The sequence below is a fragment of the Rhipicephalus sanguineus genome, chromosome 8 (genome assembly GCF_013339695.2).
Source record: "Rhipicephalus sanguineus isolate Rsan-2018 chromosome 8, BIME_Rsan_1.4, whole genome shotgun sequence".
Taxonomy (NCBI): Eukaryota; Metazoa; Arthropoda; class Arachnida; order Ixodida; family Ixodidae; genus Rhipicephalus; species Rhipicephalus sanguineus.
This window is the reverse complement of record NC_051183.1, coordinates 141,843,295-141,862,082: the sequence shown is the minus strand read 5'-3', so window position 1 is coordinate 141,862,082 and position 18,788 is coordinate 141,843,295. Positions and strand designations below refer to the sequence as shown.

Genomic DNA, 18,788 nt, shown 5'->3' with positions numbered 1-18,788 from the left:
ATCTTATACTACGCGTCCGACCGTACATACCCAATCCGCGGCGCTGTTTCAAGTGCCAGAGGTTCGGCCACGCATCGCAGAGCTGCCGTGGGCAACTTACCTGTGCAAAGTGCGCCACAACTGGGCACTCCACCGATGACTGCAGGGCTGAGGATGAAACCCGTCGTTGCGCGAACTGCGACGGCGCCCACCCCGCATACTCTCGCTCGTGCATAGCCTGGAAAAGAGAGAAAGAAGTTCTTACAATCAAATTCCAACAAAACATCAGTTTTCGAGAAGCCCGACAGCGTGCAACACTAACTTTTCCCCAGAAACCATCGTTTGCTTCTGCAGTGCAACAGGGGGCAGCACTGCAGCGGCCACAAGCGGTCGCCCATGCCACACGAAGTGTGCAGAGGCGAACGCTACCCGCCCCCATGGCGGAAGCAGCCAAGGCTGCTCCGCCTACGAACGACATGGCCACACCAGCGGCTGCTGCAAGCCTTGGTTGCAGCCAGGGCCGGCCGGCAGCAGTAGAGGTCCCCTCGACCTCCGGCCTGGTGGGGCCAAAGGCTTCGTCTGTTGAGGCGAAGCCAACACAACGAAAACACAACCCACTGGAGCGTGTGCCCGTTGCCTTGCCAGAGGCAATGGACACAACTTCTAGTGGGAAGGCGCAGACAGCGCCAAAGGAGCGGCGAGAACTCCTCGACCGCTCCAAAAAAGACAAATCCCTAATTACAGGGCCCGGTAAAGGCTCTGTAAGATAGACCAGCTTCCTTTAATGTCACCTACCGTTTTTAAATAGCTGAAAACTCTACATATATACATTTGCTTACTTTTATTCCTGCTACTTTATTATGGCTTTCATGGTTCAATGGAACTGCAGAGGGCTCATACACAATTTAGGTGACGTGAAGGACATCATAAACAAGTATTCACCAACAGCTTTCTGCCTTCAAGAGACAAATCTAGGTGCGAAACATACCCAAATCCTTAAGGGCTTTACAGTAGTCCGAAAAGATCGCGAACGCTGCAGCCGACTGTCAGGAGGAGTGGCCATCGCTGTCCAGGGTGGCATCCCTACCCGAGATGTCGAACTGAGCACATCCTTTGAGGCAGTAGCAGTCACCATTTTATCCTACAAAACCATTACCATATGTTCGCTTTACATTCCACCCCATGTGAATTTGAGCTGTAAAAACTTAGACAATCTAGTAGAAAAGCTGCCGAAGCCATTTATTTTAGTAGGAGATTTTAATGCTCACTCCACGCTTTGGGGTAGTGAGAAAACCGACCAAAGAGGGCAGCTCATTGAAGATTTCATTCTATCGAATGACGTTTGCCTTTTAAACTCTGGTGCTTTCACTTACTTTTCATCAACTTCGCGGACTTTTAGCTGTTTAGACCTTGCCCTCTGTTCACCATGCCTTTTTAACGATCTTAAATGGGAAGTCCTTAACACGTCATATGGTAGTGATCACCTACCCGCCATCATAAAACTTACACCATCATACCCAACCTTAGCGGAACGGCCTCGTCGGTGGATTTTACACCGTGCGGACTGGCCAACCTTTACAAAAAACGCAAATCTCGAAAAGGCCTCCGCACCAGAATTATCCATAAACGAGCTTAACAAAAAGTTTGTAGAAGTCATAGTCTCAGCGGCAGAGAAAGCAATACCGCGAACTTCCGGGACTCTGCGTAAACGGATGAATCCATGGTGGACAGACGAATGCACAAAAGCAAAAAAACAGCAAAACAAAGCCTGGGGACTTCTCCGAAGGTACCCTACATACGAGAACCTCATCCACTTCAAACAGGTGAAAGCCAAAGCGCGTTACATTAGAAGGCAGGCGGAAAAGTGTTCCTGGCAAAAATACATTACATCCATTAATAGCTCCATCCCATCTAAATGTCTCTGGGACAAAGTCAGGAAATTCAGAGGAGACTATTCGTCATACACTATACCGATACTTACAAGTCCACACGCACAAACAACAGTACAAGAACAGGCAAATATTTTAGGCGAACACTTCTACAACATTTCAAGCTCAGAAAATTACACAGATCGATTTATCAGGTACAAAGAAACCGCAGAAAAGCAGAGACTGCCCTTTACGACCACTTCAAACGAAGCTTATAACAATCCTCTGACATTACAGGAATTAAACAGAGTACTCTCCGGCGGCAAAAAAACGGCACCGGGTCCGGACTGTGTTCACTACACAATGCTTGCACACTTATCTGAAGCCTCTACAGTAGCACTCCTTCAGTTTTTTAACAAAATATGGGAAACTGGTATAATGCCAGAAGATTGGAAAAATGCCATAGTGGTGCCATTCCTAAAACCTGGCAAGCCTCCAACCTCCACTAGTAGCTACAGGCCCATTGCGTTAACGAGCTGTCTGGCCAAAACATATGAGAGTATTATAAACATCAGACTCACGTTCATCCTTTATTCGAAACGCCTAGTAGACCCACACCAATGTGGCTACAAAAAGGGTTGTGCTACCACCAATCATCTCGTCAGGCTAGAGCAGGAAATACGCGACGCCTTTCTGTACAAACAATACTGTCTTGCTGTGTTCTTTGACTTGGAAAAGGCGTATGACACGACGTGGCGATTTGGCATCCTCCGAGACCTAGCTGATTTAGGAATTCGTGGCAGAATGTTGAACTGTTTGAGCGATTTCCTATCGAATAGAACATTCCAGGTACGTCTGGGCACCGTATTGTCCCGCGTTTTTGTGCAGGAAAACGGAGTTCCTCAAGGTTGTGTACTCAGCACAACTCTTTTCATTATCAAAATGAACTCTATTAACAAGGTCATACCACACACAGTCATGTACTCCATCTACGTTGATGACTTACAAATTGCCTGTCGCGCCTCGAACTTATCAACAAGTGAAAGGCAACTCCAACTTACAATTAATAAGCTGACGAAATGGGCCGACCTAAATGGGTTTCGATTCTCAACGCAAAAAACTGTCGCTGTTCTGTTTACCCAAAAGAGAGGCCTACACCCAGACCCAGTCTTGAATCTAAACAACGTCACATTGCCGATAAAACCACAGCATAATTTTTTAGGAATTACATTCGACCAAAAGCTAAATTTTCTTCCGCACATAGCTAATCTAAAAACTAAGGCGAACAAGGCTCTCAACCTTCTGAAAGTATTATCGCACAAACATTGGGGTTCCGACCGACTATGTATGCTGCGAATCTACCGCTCTGTCGTGCGCAGCACTTTAGACTATGGTTGTGTTGTTTACGGCTCAGCACGAGAGTCCTACATCAAACGTCTTGATCCTGTACACCATCTCGGCCTACGTCTGTCCAGCGGTGCTTACAGGACATCACCAGTACAGAGTCTGTATGTATATTGTAACGAACCTCCTCTATGCCAACGAAGAGCACTACTAACTCTGTTATATGTTCTCAGAATCAAGTCATCACCTGAACACATATGTCACGATATTCTTTCCAAATGTACCTCACGCACACATTACCTGAACAAACCACACTTAACCAAGCCACTCATCTTACGTTTTGAAGAATACCTCCAATCCAATTTCGTCCCTAAAGAGGTATTGAACGTTGCTCAAAAATCACCCAGACTGCCCCCATGGTTTGACTTCACGCAACTCTGTGATTTGTCACTCACCCACCTGAAGAAAAGAAACACGCCACCAGAACACATAATACAAGATTTCCGTGCACTACGACTTAAGTACAGCGAATACACGGAATATTATACAGACGGCTCCAAAACGAAAAACCATGTGGGCGTTGGGATCGTGACAGGGGAAAGTGCAATTGGCATCAGGCTACCTGAATGCATGTCCATTTTTACAGCTGAAGTCTATGCCCTGAGAGAGGCAGTGCGAGACATAATCTCAAGGAAACACAAGAAGGCAGTCCTTTACACAGACTCGCTAAGCGCATTAAAAGCTCTTGACTTCAGATCTGAGTGTGAACCACTAATAGGCGACATTCTAAATATTATAATACGTAACAACGAAGCTCAAATTCGGTTCTGCTGGGTACCAAGCCACGTTGGCATACCTGGCAACGAGAAGGCTGATAAATGTGCTTTTCTGGCAGCTCACAGAACAGTCACCAGAGCAAAAGTTCCCCTCAAAGATAGCTGGCTAGTAACAAAACTGGCCCTCTTAACAAAGTGGCAGCAACATTGGGACACATACAAAAGTAATAAGCTCCATCTGGTAAAACCAGCGCTAGGAGAATGGAAAACTTGTCGTCACCAAGAACGGTTTATAGAAGTCGTGTTATGCAGACTACGAATCGGACATACTCACCTGATACACTTCTTACTTGCAAACGAGCCCCAACCAACTTGTGAATATTGTCAAGAGCCATTAACAGTTATACACATACTAATCTCATGCCTTCACACTGAGACACAAAGACAAAAACACTTCAGTGCACTGTACAAAAAACACGTACCGTTACATCCATCCCTTCTTCTAGGAGATGACTCACTTGTGCCGTTTTCTGATGTGCTGAATTTTCTGAAAGAATGTGGTTTTTTAAGTAATTTGTAGTACCATATTCCTGTCATAGATATGTAGTTCTATAATCACGACCACATTGTCACTCATTGTCAGGAGACACATTTCACATCACACTCACGATTTTATTATTCATTTACGTTTTACCCGCCTTTTGCGCGTGGAATTTTAGGCCCCTCTACAGCCACCTCACATAACCATCGCTCACACTCGCTGTAATGTCATAATAAACATCTAGCTCAAGATCACTGTTAAGAGTCATCTCTCAAAACCTTGTGGCTGGCGCATCATAGCCTGAGTTGCTTTTGTGCCAAAAAACCCGACTTAACAACAACAAATTTTGAGAAGAAAGAAAATGGTGGGAACGCAGTGTCATTCTCTTTCTTGTATATTGAGCCTTAGCTCATCCATTTCTCTTGTAGGCTTGGTGGGAGCTTTGAGACGATGCTGTTCATGCCTCGTGCGGTCTCAAAGGTCCGCTTTCACAGCCTCTAGTTCACGTAGCTGGTTGCCAAGTTCTCGAAGCTTCACATTGTCTTGGGAAAGCTTCTAAGCTTCGGGACTACCGAAAGTGTCGTCCAATCTCTTCCAGACAGCCTTCAGTCTCGCTTCGAAGTCGTGCACCTAAGCCTTGTAGCTTGAGAATCGATGACTCTGCGCCTAACCAAGCGATGGGCATAGTTTAGTAGTATTGGAATTTGGAGTAGCGGATGAGCAGCACAAAAGTTCAGAAATGCTTGGGTGTTCCTGAAGCACCCACACACAGGAAAGGATAACCACTGAATTGATTTGAAAATCAATTTGTTGCATTTGAAAGAAAGCAGAGTTCCACTGACCTTCAGAAATGGCTTTAAAACCTCATAGTTATCGCAAATATATAAGAAACTTGAAGCGCAAAGTTAACAAATCTGTCTCTGATTTTTCATTTGTGCTGCGTTCAGGGCAGATGTGATGTAATGTCTCCAACCAATCTAAGAGCCAGATTTCTTGAGCTTGTCACTAGTGTGGACCAGCTTGCAGCGATACACAGCTCACCCATGCAACTGATGGATAATGGCAGTGATCGTCTAAGCTGCCATTACGTAAATGTTGCTTCGTGCAAATAAAACTCGAAATAAAACTCGTAGTTGTCCGCCGCCGGTGTCCGTAACCAGTATCGCTCGAAATAAGAAAAAAAACGAAATAAGAAAAAAAATTCCAGGATGGAACGAGGTTCGAACCTGGGCCCTCTGCGTGGGAGCTTAGTATTCAACCTCTGAGCCATGCCGGTGCTTGAAACTGTTTTGCAAAAAGGTCCTATACAGGCTTCATGTCTGGAAGGAACCACATTAGCATATGCAATATAGCGTGGTAGAAGACTAAATTAAGCACCAAGCGTCGCACAACGCAAATTCTGTAACCAGGCGTCACACAATGCGAATTGCGCAACGAGTAGGTTGTTGAATGCTTCCAACCCATTACAAAGGACTCTGCCATAATTCTTCATCGTCATCAGGCACAGCATCAACAAAGTGCGCATAATGCCTTACATGCATTTAGCAGGCTCCAACGCTGTCCGTAGAATGACGAAAAATGGCACAGTGCTTGCTGCCCTACCTCTAAAAAATTACATTGATTTATAGCGTAGTGGGTTCCTCGCAAGTGCACTTGTATTGGTTGCCAAGGAAGCCCATAAGCGCATGATCCATTTCCTCGGGGTCTCAGTAAAGTTCTCCCCCCCCCCCTCTCTCCCACGTCAACGTATGTTATACAGCATGACGAGAGAGGGAAACAGCGACCGGGCGTCACCCAATGCAAATTACATAACTGGTGGGCCGTTTAAAGATTCCAACCCATTACAAAGGGCTGAGCCATAATTCTTCATCGTCATCAGTCGTTGCATCAACAAAGGGCACATAATGCCTTACAGACGTGTAGCTGGTGCCTCGTTTCTCCACAGAATGACGAATAATGGCTTAGTAGGTGCTTCCCAACTTCACAAAAATTGTAATTTATGGCGTAGTGGGTACCTTTCTAGTGTACTTGTATTGTAGCCCCAAGAGAGCTTAATGGGCTCTAGAAGCACCGCTCTTCCAGCTTTCGCTCTGACTGTGCTGCGGTTTCAGCGCAGGCCTGGCGTTTTTTTGTACAGTACTTGCAGACTAAGATAGGACAATAACGCGCATGTTTTCTTAGTTTCTACTGTGTTCAATTTGGGTCATATCAGCGTGATTTCGACTCGACGCATACACCGGAGCCAACATTATCTTTAGAGACCAGATTCATCGCGACATGATGTGGCTATCTTGAGCAATAGCGCATAAAAGTCGTTATTCTAAAAAAATTGATGTGTTTGAATTCGTGAGTACTGTTTTGCCTGCCTTATTTTGCCTCCCTTGTGAAGATTCCATACTACGAGCAGTGATTCCACTCCTGTGCCAACTGCGCCAAGGTGCACCAAATTAGATTTGCTGCGCCATCCTGATAAAATCGATATAAATTGTGCCAAACTGTGCCAGAGTGTCAAGTTCGGCGGCGTCTATCACCGGCAATAGCATCAGCAGCGCTTCAAGACAAGTGCAGGGGTGCAACAACTGTGCCAATTTGATACAGTTCCTTAATTTTGCGCCAAGCTGAGCCAAAACCATGAAACTTGTTGAAATTGCACCACGCTGCACCAAAATATCCGACCAGCCTCAAAATTTTCTGAGTACTGCTAACTTCAGCAAGTAATGGAGAATGCGTTCATCACCTGCAGTTTGCGCATCATCACCCAATCTAATCCAGACGCGCAGACCCTAACCCTAACTACTCGTTCACTGTACCCTAACCTCACCGCGAGAGAAAAGAAAAAAGACAACAGTTATAAAATTTCCTGGCCTTGTTCTATCTCGTGCAGAATGCTTTTTAAGCCACTTTTGCCGCAGTACATCTTTGCTGTGCAGAAAAGTGTACTGTGATTTATCAGGGGTTACTAGTACTCGCTGTCACGGTACACAGCACATTTTGTCCCTTAATTACTCATGCATGCACACGTCATGTAATGATGAATACTAGTATGATTGCTGACAGTCAGTCAAGAACTTTATTCTGATTGCTGACATCTAAAAAAATTACTGGCAATCATTCCGAGCGGTGTATGTTGTTTCTGCAGGCCCTGAGAAACAATGAATAAAAATGTACGCCAGTTTTCTCTTTTCGCTACTCCCTTTCGCTCCTGCTTTACGAATCTCCTAAATTTCGAGGTCGCCAGGTTGGCAGATTCAGAATAGCATATGCAGCTGCCTATGAAATGGTTTGACAGGCTCTGCAAATGCTAATGTGAACTTCGGCATTGTTTGCAGCGTGGGGTGGTTCAACAGACTGCTTTTATTGAAATGTCAGTGCTCACGTGCACTCTTGCACTGCGCACGAGTTAGCTGATCCTAAACAGTTTATACATATATTTTTCTTTGGTAAAAGTACGCCTTATTTATTGTACTTCTCTAAATTGGGGATTTTGGGCTAAAAAAAAATCGGGAGCAGTTTTTTCCGGTAACCTGCTCCAAATCTGGATTTTCGTTCTCCAAAAGCAACGTATTGCTGCTCCAAAAATTGCTCGAAATCCTGATTGGGCTGTTGCACCCCTGCAAGTGCAGCTTGAGCTTGAGGCCACCAAAGTCACAGCCACGGATGAAGGATTATTCTACAGACGACACAGCACTCCCGCGCAACGTTTATAGGTGCTAGACTGCATACAGCCATGCAGGCAACAGATGCAACGTTCATAGATACGTTGCTCGCACGTGCATGTAGGTCGAGACACTACGCCATACACGGTGCCGACTCAGCTTCTCCTGTGTGGTGCCTAATGTCGGGGAGGTCTCTGGGGTTCTCAGGCACCCCACCAATAGTGACGAGACGAGTGAGACCTCCCTTGCTAGAATGTAGGGTTGTGTGTTTGCAAAATGTACAGGCTGCCATGCGCGCCATGGACCGATCTTACAAGTCCTCGCAAAAAAGTGTGCACTATTTGGTCGGCGTTGCTTGTGAGGAGGGCTTCCTGTCCGATGTGTCTTGCGCTACTGAGTTTGGCGCTTCGATTACCTGCGACGGCACCATCGGAAAACATTTGGGGCCGCTGCACGTGTGTCCTCGCACTTGAATCGTTCTGCGCAAGTCTCTGTCACACCTGACCGTCGAGACTGTTCAGAATAGCTACCTTTGTCCTTGATGTCATGGTTACTATAAAATAGTGGTTTCGCCGATAATACTGCATAGGTGTCAACCGCCAAGGCTTTGTTTTACTTTGAGCTCGTTTACGTCAGATACCGCCGAGCACCATGGCGGAGATTGAGGATTGCTTGTTTCAAGTCCACGTCATTAATTGAGCAAAAGGAAAAAAACCGCCTTTAAAATTTAGTTTGCCCGTTTGTATTGAGCGATGCTTGAAACAATCTAGCAGCAGTCTTTTTCTCTCTTCTGCTTTATTTCTCTCTCCATCTTTGCTCTAATCACTAGAGACCACTTTGATGGAGCCAGACTTTAAGCACTTCTGTTGTGCAAATCGGCTCGACACTCTCAGCAGAGGCTGGTGACTTCTAAGCCAATCGGTGGCGGCAATTCATTGGCTGATGTCGTGTTCCACAAGTGCTGCTAGTAGCTCGTTTCAAGCGCCACACTGCATGTAATTAAGGAATTATTCAATAATAAATGAAGAAGATTAATACAATCGACTGAGAAGAAAAAGGTGGCTTTCGCCTTTGAGCATTGAGGCACTGTTGTATGCCGTGGTGTTTCTCTGCCACTTCTGCTGACTTGCAGTGCAACATTTTATTAAGATAATTTGTGGCAGGAGCCCTGCACATTGATGACCACATAATGCTGTTTAGAATGTTATTTCATAGTATACAGTTTTATTGATCCAGTGTTCTGTTTAATTGGTTGAGTCGAAGAAAGATCTGGAGAGGTTATTTCACAACATCCAACTTCATGCCACGCTACTTTTTTTATATTCGTGTGAAATAACGAGTGCTTTGGAGAGAACTTTTTCCACGAGATTTGCAACAACTCCAGATGCTTATCTGGCTCTTCATGAGAGCCCCATAATAATTATTCGGGTGTCTAAATGTAAATGCAACTTGCTCTTCCAATGTACTCCAGAATGTGAAATTAGCTCCTCCAGGGTGCTGCAATATGGAATTTTTTGCTGCACCTCTGGTCAACCATTATTATACTTCAGGTGTGGTTTGCATAACAGATTAAGAGGAAATTGGCCTCTTGGAACTTTAGAAAGAAAAAAGTAGTGCTTGAATTTCACCATGTTAGATGTTTTGTCATTCTTTGCACCACAGCATGTTCAACTTGCGGTTTTACTTTTTCGTAGGGGAATCGTCACGCCTCTCGGCTCTGAACGTCCGAAGAACGAAGCAGTGGCCAGAATCGCCACAAAGTTATGCATTGTATGTATTGTCATTTTCTTTTTGAAATAATTCTTGCTTTTGCTGCACCCTTACTGCGCTTTACATGTGTTAGCCAGAGATACCTTATCTTTCAATAGTGCTCTAATTTTTTAATAAAAATTTTTGTTACGGTCACCTGTCGCCATCATTGACGGAGGGTGGGACGGGATAGGGGTTAATCCCCTCTTCCGCCGCCTCGCCCGAAGGAAACTGCCGGACTTTTAATAAAGTTTATTCATTCATTCATTCATGGTTAACACTTTGAGGGGATACTAGAGTGATACAGTGAATCGGTTTACATTGATAAATTGTACTTTTAGAACTCTAATGCCATTAACTTCACCATTGTATGTTTATTGATAGAGTAGAAAATTAAGTCAAAGTTCCATTTTTGAATTTCACGTCGAAATCTCTGTGCGTGACTTCACGGATTTCAAAGCTTATTTTTTCGCATTTTTGCGAAATTGGCTCAACGAAATTTACTGAAACGTGGTGTGTTAAGTATATGGGCCCCTCAGCGGACAATGTGCTTCATTTTAAACAGTTCGGAACTACGTGCAACCTAGTAGACGCTGTCAAAATCTAGGATGTCACGGCGTTTGGTGCGGGAATTGCATAGTGGCGCCGGCGCCCGCATTTTCATTTTGCATGTTTTCTCTTACCGAGTGTTTTCTCGCGGCAAGCGTGGTGACGTTGGAATTGTGAAATAGTAATTTACTATTCCGAGAAAAAAACTTTTTTTTAGTGTCTCTTTAACTGCTTAAAGCTGTCTTTACTTGCCGTGTAGTGCATGGGCAGCGACAGATTGACGTACATTGAAAATTGTGCATTTCTTTTAATGGGGAACCTTTATGAAAACCAGCAGATCACGAAGCCAACGGGGGTATAGCTAAGAGCGGCGCTGACTAACACTCCCAGGGTTTGCGTGCACATAAATAAGTGGACGGTGGGACGATTGCCTCCGTAGTTCAGTTGGTAGAGCATGAGGCACGTAATTCCAAGGTTGCAGGTTCGGTTCCTGCCGGCGCCAAGTTGTCTTTTCGTTCACTTTCTTCGCAGCTGTATCAGAATTATTGCAATACACATAAAACCCTACAAATAACGTCCCCTATACCTTCCTTGGCTTCGTCGTCTGCTGGTTTTCATTAAGGTTGTGTCAAACAAAGAAACGAGCCCTCAAGATTTGCCTTCCTTCATTCATAGTAGAAAAAGAATAAACGCTGGCCACAATAAAAACACTTTAAAAACAATATACGTACGTTTCGGCTCCCGCACGGGAGCCTTGTTCACGAAGAAGTGTGAAGTCAGTCACGTTTCAGTGGGGCCCCAAGCATCCTTGCAAGGATGCTTGCAGCACCTATTGAAACATAACTGACTTTTACTTCACCGAGGTTGCTATTTCGGCCTGTTGGTTTCCCATGAGTGGGTATTACGTAAAGTGACACGGACACAAGGGAGACGATGTAGAGCAAGTCATCACCCCCAAGTCATAATTGCGCCCTGTGTGTTACATCGTCTCTCTTGTGTCCTTTGCGCAACGTTATACCCATAGATGAGTTTCCTACAGTACTTACTAGAGGGAACTCTGGCGCTAGTGTCTATGGGAGCTGCAACGCATGGTGCTTCAGCCAGCATGGGAATGATGGGTAGTACACAAATTTGTCTAAACTTCGTTCTTTCGGCTTCGTTTGGCTGCGCGTCGCCTGCATCCACTTTGTAGCAAGACGAAGTTCAGCAAAAGTCAGCAGTTCCACTTCACCACTTCAACTTTTTTAGGCTCGCCAAATCAAACCCGGTCACGAAGTTCACAACGATACATTCTTTTATCCGAAACGAATGCCAAAACACAGCGATAAACAAAGCCACAAGTATGTTTGAAGCCGCAAGCACGAAGACTAGGCAAATTTGTGTACTACCCATCATTCCCATGGTAGCTGAACGATCGCAGCGCCAGAGACCCCTCTAGTTAATTTGGGGAAACTCTATGGTGATACCCGTTGACTTATACTTCTTTGTGAACAAGGCTCCCGTGCGGGAACCGAAACTTCTCGATTGTTTTTAATGTGTTTTTATTGTGGTTGGCGTTTATTCCTCATCTACAATGCCTCCTGCCAACCAGACGGGATTCCACAAACCCTGGATGTCATTCTTCATTCATAATGGTGAAAAGTTGTTTTAAAGCGAATCTGGTAAAATTATGGCACCTTTTTTTCGGCAAAACGAGTCGAAAAATCGCATGCGCGTTAGAATCGAGTACCGAAAAAAAAACTGTTATCATATTGCCATCAGCATTTCAAAATGGCCGCCTCCTACGCGCCTCGGCCATTTCTGTAATTCAGTTCGTACGTGTGCTGAGGAGTTTGTCATCCCGTTCTGCATTCGCATTGGCGGCATGGAAGTGCCCACTCCAAATACTCGATGAGTGCACCACGATGTCGAATTTAAAAGAAAAGTTATTACATGTGCAGAGACGGACGGGAATCGGGCCGCATGGCGGTTGTTCGGAGTTGCCGAAACGTGCGTGTGAGACTGGCGCAAACAGAAGCAGAAGATTGTTTTACAGCAGAGCTTCACGAAAAGGTTTCTGTGGACAAAAGCAGGACCGGTTTGCCGAAATCGAAGAGCGTTGACAGCGACAAGGAGTTGTCCGACAGCGACGAAGACTGATCCATTACGCGACTCGTATCGCCGCCGTAGTGGTGACAGTTTCAGCGGCAAGGCCCGCCGTTTGACTGTGTTTTCTTTTTTTGAAACTTTAGTTCTTTAAAACCCAAATACTCGTTCTTCTGAATGTGCGAAGGTGGAATCCTACGGACTTGTTTTGTTCATTTCTCTCACGAAAAATGGGTGCGTGTTAGAATCGATGTCGTACTTTTTTCCTTTTTTTTTTTTGGTCGTGGAAAACGGGTGCGCGTTACAATCGAGGGCGCGGTAGAATCGAGTAAATACGGTATATATATATATAAATATATATATATATTCACGTAATCTCAATGGTCAGAGCCTTATTGTGATGCTTCCTAAAGAAATATGCTACTTCTTCAGTTGCAAAAGATATTGCATTATGAACGTTTCCGGCTACCAACTGCTGCTCGTGCTCTTGTTTGGGTGGCAACACACTCTTGCAAGTGCGTACTAAAATTCTACTGGCATTTTTTAACGAACCCTTGGTTATGCCGTCATGACTCTTGGCCGAAGTGCGTTGGCGGGCTAGTTGGTTGTTCATGCTAAGTTTCTACTGGAACGCGGACGGTGAGGAAAACGCACACACACACACACAGCGCTGACTTTCAACTATTTAATTTCATAAGCACGTGACGCATATAAAGTGACGTGAGTGAGTGACGTGACTCGACGCGCTGTGTGTGTGTTCGCCTGTTCCTCTCTGTCCGCGTTCCAGTCGCGCTGTAGAAACTTAGCCTCATATGACTCACCAGTAATAATTCACGTGTGCGAAATGTGCTTTTCTTTAACTTCTGTTGTTTCTTTTTTTTTTTTTGACAGGCAACGATACTTCGACAGCGTGGCAGGTGTGTCGCCCACACAACCAGGTAGGTTCCTTCATAAGCACCATGGCTTGAACACTTTTTCTACTAGTATGTACAGTACACGTTGATTGAAAAGCAACAGTTGGAGCCCAAGGCTGCCAGTGCATGCAGCACTGCCCATGGGCACTCATGCAAGCAAGGTGTTGCATTGTAGTACAGCACGAAAGTGAGGTTGTTTTGAGTAGAATTACTGTTTCCAGTGAGCGTGTCTGTAGGTCAACTTAGCTCCAGCAGAGCGCTGCAAGCCTGCCACACTTTTCTTTGCTGCTTTTGCATTGGCGCACTTGCATGCTGAGGCATTGCAGCATAGTGAACTATAGGCCGACTAGGTGGTTATCGGAAATGGCAATCCTGCCTCAAAAGCATTCTCACCCTCACACTATACCACAATGCAACACCTTGCTTCCATCAGCAGCACTGGGTGTACCGGCCGCCATGTGTTCTCACTTTGGCGTTTCAATCCACGAGTACTGCTCTACGTGCGATGCACTTATCTGACCTGCACTTGCATCTCATTGTCTCCAGATGGACAAGGCTTCCTTGGAGTCCCGCCTGAAAGGTAGCAACTCCTTGCGACTTGTTTTTAACCACAGCTAATACTACTGCATTGACTTACCGTATTCTACGTCACTGCTGGTGTGGAGCTTTATATAGCAACTATAATTGTTACAGGGGCCATGCACACCAAATTTATGCATGTTGATTTTATTCTTTGTTTGCCTATATATTGATAAAAATATGTAGTATGGCTTGGTGAAGACTGTACCACCAGTAAAAAGAGCCAACATTCGAGCTTTTGAAGTTGTAATTTATTCCCGCACTGGGTTTCCTTACTGACCACAGCATCGTACATCAACAATGTTTCAGTGGATGTAAACTTTATATAAAGGAGTACTGACACTATCTTGAGGCACCCCAAAAGGGACATTTCTCGTTTCCATGCTGTGCACTATCAACGCTCTCCACACACCGGAGGCAGACAACACGTATAAAATATTTTACTTGGATTTTAAAGTTTTCCTCGGCCAGCATCTGCAAGCCAGCCCCACTGCAATGGACATTAGCTTGACAAGTCAACACGGTGCACTGGGTTTGCGAAATCTGCATCCCGAATGCAGCCTAAATCGCAGGAATCGCTGTCAATCCCTGGATGTCAATTCACTCGTCATTCTTTAAGTGAACCACGTGCGACTGGCAGCAGACTGACAGCTGTTGCTAGTACATATGTCGCGAGCTGTAGTCTTCCTGTGATGTCAGACTTGTGTTGAAACTAGGGGTGTGCGAATATTCGAAATTTCGAATATTTTTCGAATAGTGTTTGCTATTCGATTCGATTCGCACTGAAATTTTACTATTCGAACTATTCGAACTTCCCAAAGACAAATGCAGTCAACGTCCGGTTGGAAGTGGTCCCTAGATTTTTTATATGCTTCACCTCATCACACCCCCGTATTGCGGCAAAGCTGCCTTTCAAGCTCCGTTACGGTCGAATTTAGGCAAGAGACAGTCAACGTCTGACTGGAAGTGGTCCCTAGATTTTCAATATGCTTCACCTCCTCACACCCCCGTATTGCGGCAAAGCTGCCTTTCAAGGTCCGTTACGGTCGAATTTAGGCAAGAGACAGTCAACGTCCGTTTGGAAGTGGTCCCTAGATTTTCAATATGCTTCACCTCGTCACACCCCCGTATTGCGGCAAAGCTGCCTTTCAAGCTCCGCTACGGTTGCAAATGTATTAACTCAAGAAAACGCTGGTTCCAACACGGAGATGAAAGATGTGGCAGAGGTGGGGGCTCAGTGCTGTTTTGGACCTGAAATTTGGGCAGGAAGTCCAAAAAATCGGACGCCGAAGCTTTTTAGCATCCAAAATTTCAAATGTTCCTATATATCGACGTCTATGAGGCAGATTTGGAACTCTGGACTTGAAGGGAGCACAGTCTTGTCCACCACATTAGTTGGGCTTCCACAGAAGTTGAAAGAGGAGGAGAGGCTGAGGAAATGGCATCTCTGCCTATCACGTGTAAAGTGTTGTTGGCAGCACTTTGGTTGCACCAAATCATGTACATAAATACCATTCAGCCTCTACATTGCCTCATTCTTGATAAGAAAGACAACTATGAAATATGACCCCACCAGCGCTTCATCAACATAGTGAAAAGAAACACTTTCATGTTGCTATCTCACAAGAACAGACTTAGGGATTCTCTGCAACTTTTTCTGTAATTTCACTTCGAATTATTCGAAAAATGTTTGAGAAATATTCGAAAATTATTCGAAATTATTCGATTCGATTCGCACTCAATCTTTATTATTCGAATTCGCTTCGCACCCAAAATTTTGCTATTCGCACAGCTCTAGTTGAAACGTCACTCCGAAGCCTCCCCCTCGATATTGAAACTGAAATTACGGTTTTAAGGTAGCGGTATTAAAAATATAGACGGTTTCGCTGTTTGTAAACAAACTGGCGTGCACCGAATGGCCTGCCCAAAGTCTTCTGGTGCGGCACTTCCGGTAATACTTTTTCAATGGTCCCGGCGGTGTTTGCCTGGTGTGTTTCAGTTTGTAGCTCTATTATTTCTGGCGCATTCCTTCTGATGTGTTTAGAGCGATGTCTAGCGACTACATGACGGAGCTCGACGACGTCGTACGGGAGAGGTACAAGCAGAAACTGAAGTGGCGAGTTGCCTGATCCGCTGGATAGAGAAGTTGCACGATTCAGCTTTTCGACAGGAGCTAAAAACCTGCCCCCTGTCACAGCTGCAGACATACTCGTGTATATTTGTCCAGGCACAACCTCACGATAAAATGTTTATTGCTGTGGCTGTGTCACACCGAGCAGTTTGATAAAGATTTCGGTGTGACTGAGATAATATAGATGAATGTACAGGCGCCCCAAAAGTAAAACGGAGCACGCGAGCTGTGGGCAAACTAGGCAAAACTGCATGCCAACGCGCTCTATCAGCAGATATGCTGCAGATAGCGAGAGTGCGTCGGCGCATTTGGCTGACCCATCGCAATATTGTGATGCCCGCCATATCACCGGCTCTAGTGAAGTCACGCTGCTACCATCACTGCTCGGCAGGGGACACTTTAAATGCTTTATGCATTTCTCTGCCCGCGTCGTGAAGAAATGTTCAGAGGCATGCGCTTTCTGCATCGCGATGAATGTCAACACTGTCGCCCCTGCCGAGGAGTGATGGTAGTAGCGCGGCTTCGCTTGAGCCGGCGATAAGGCAAGCATCAGAGCATCGGGATGGCTGAGCCAGATATGCCGACGCACTCTCTCTATCTGCAGCTCATCTTTTCATAGAGCGCGCTGGCATGCAGTTTTGAACTGTTTGGCCACAGCTCCCACACTCCGTATTATTACTTTTGGAGCACCTGTACTCCTGTGATGACGTCAGGTGCGGCTGAGCCACGCGAACTACTATGGTTCACTCACGAGTACAGTATTCACGAATCAAACTTTCAAGTTAACCCGCCTATATCTACTGCTCACACACACACACACCGAAAGGTACTTCAGCTAGGGTGGGGCGATGTCCATTGGCAGCCAGAAGACAGGCGACGAGTCATTTGCTCGCACAGATGCGAACCCATTTGCAGGTGTCGCTCTCATAAAAAGCAAATGCAACAGCTACGAAACATGGGCACCGCGGACGTACACTGTGCGGCGATTCATGTTGCTTTGGTGTCCCGCCTGTTCCTTCGAACAGTACGCATCACTGATGTGGCTCCAACTACAGAAAGCACCTTTACGGTTGATTTTCGCCGTTAGCCAGCTTTCACATTTTGCTATCCACTTGATGAGTTGGTGCACTTATCTGCCACGGGTGGAAGACGACGGTGTCAGACGTGTTCCTTGTAATTGGGGACCTACGACTAACGTCTGAGCATCGTCTCAGTGCCATTAGAGTATGCGTTGAGCTTTACTTGCCTTTGATGAAGTGGACAGAACAAATCTATGCACTTTTTGTGGGAATCCAGTTTTCTCGCCTGATCGCTGCAGTCCAGGCGCTCTTTCTGCCTTCATCTCTCAGAAAACAGAACGTTTTGACTTGTGATAGCAAATTAGCTCCGGATCACAGACTGCATCCTGGCACTACATAGCAGTGCCCGAGTTGTGAGCGCTTCATCGGAATTATTGTCTCTGCAGAAAACATCGAAACACAAGCAGCCGCGGCCAGCAATGCAGGCTAGAAGCACGCTAAAACAAGGTAAACAGGAAGAATTATAGGGCGCGCTTCCGGTGAACACACATGTTGCCAGAGAATGGCAAGTGCTGTCGAATGCGTCTATATTCTATACATTCCCAAGCACTACAACAATGTTTTTAGGGTTCTCAACACCCATGTTTTTATTTACAGGAACAACCCGAAAGTATTTAAAATGAAAAATATAAATGAATAATCTTGTTCCCCCCTGAATGTTACACCAGTACTCTTTTAAGGGTGATCACTTGTCTGGGACAGTGTTTTCTTGATTTATGACTTAGTCTTGAATTGTTTTTCAAGAAGTCTACCTAATGCAATGAACATTTTTTTTGTTAAAAATAACTTGCTCACATGCAGTAGCTGTTCCGCTTGCTTAAAAGATAGTCCAACATAGAAGAACTTGCAAACTCTTGCTGCTTCCTGATTCTTTTTTTCAGCACGAGTGAGTGCAGCAGAGAGCTCCTGCCGTCCGAGAATTCCAGCTCTTCAATCTGTTCTGACGAAGGACCTAAGCCGCCGCCCCTGATCTCTCCGGACCTCTCGACCACCACAGGTCCAAAGAAATCGCCGGAACCACATAGCCACGCCGAAGACCGCTATGCAAAGTATAAGCGGTTTATGAGGGAGGAGTTTCCCAAACTTGTTGCAAAAAGCCCGTGGGCCCGGTCGGGATCGGGAGTTTTCACCATGCCAGACGTCGTGAAATCCTCGGAAAGCGCTCAAGCATCCAGGAAACGCCCACATGCAGAGACCACTGAAGCAGCAGAGGTGGGAGAGAAGAGACCTGTGCGCCGTGAAACTCCAAAAAATCTCGGAGCTGCAGGAGAGCCTCGTGAAATGCAAAGGAACGAGTCTCGTACGTCAGAGTCCTCATCAGTGCGCTACTCTCCCATTGAAACCGTGAAGCCCACGAGCAATTTGTGGCAGATTTTGGGGACATCTTCGAAGAGAACTGCTCGTCATGAGAGGAGCCCTGTGGCAGCTTTGAGTTCTCAAGAGGAACGCCCTCCCAAAGTGCCTTACACTAGGGCAGAGCCGGCTACAAGGACGGGTGGAGAGGAGGACGAGGACGAGGATGCTTGGATTTGGTCTCT

At 45.6% G+C, this 18,788-nt stretch overlaps 1 long non-coding RNA gene across 1 annotated transcript; it reads left to right on the top strand.

Moving 5' to 3' along the window:
* Nucleotides 1-13,438: 13,438 nt before the first annotated feature.
* Nucleotides 13,439-18,325, top strand: LOC119403551 (uncharacterized). The gene is made up of 3 exons (XR_007417239.1): nt 13,439-13,485; nt 14,008-14,041; nt 18,132-18,325. It is a non-coding gene; the product is annotated as an uncharacterized LOC119403551 (long non-coding RNA).
* The last annotated feature ends 463 nt before the right edge of the window (nt 18,326-18,788 follow it).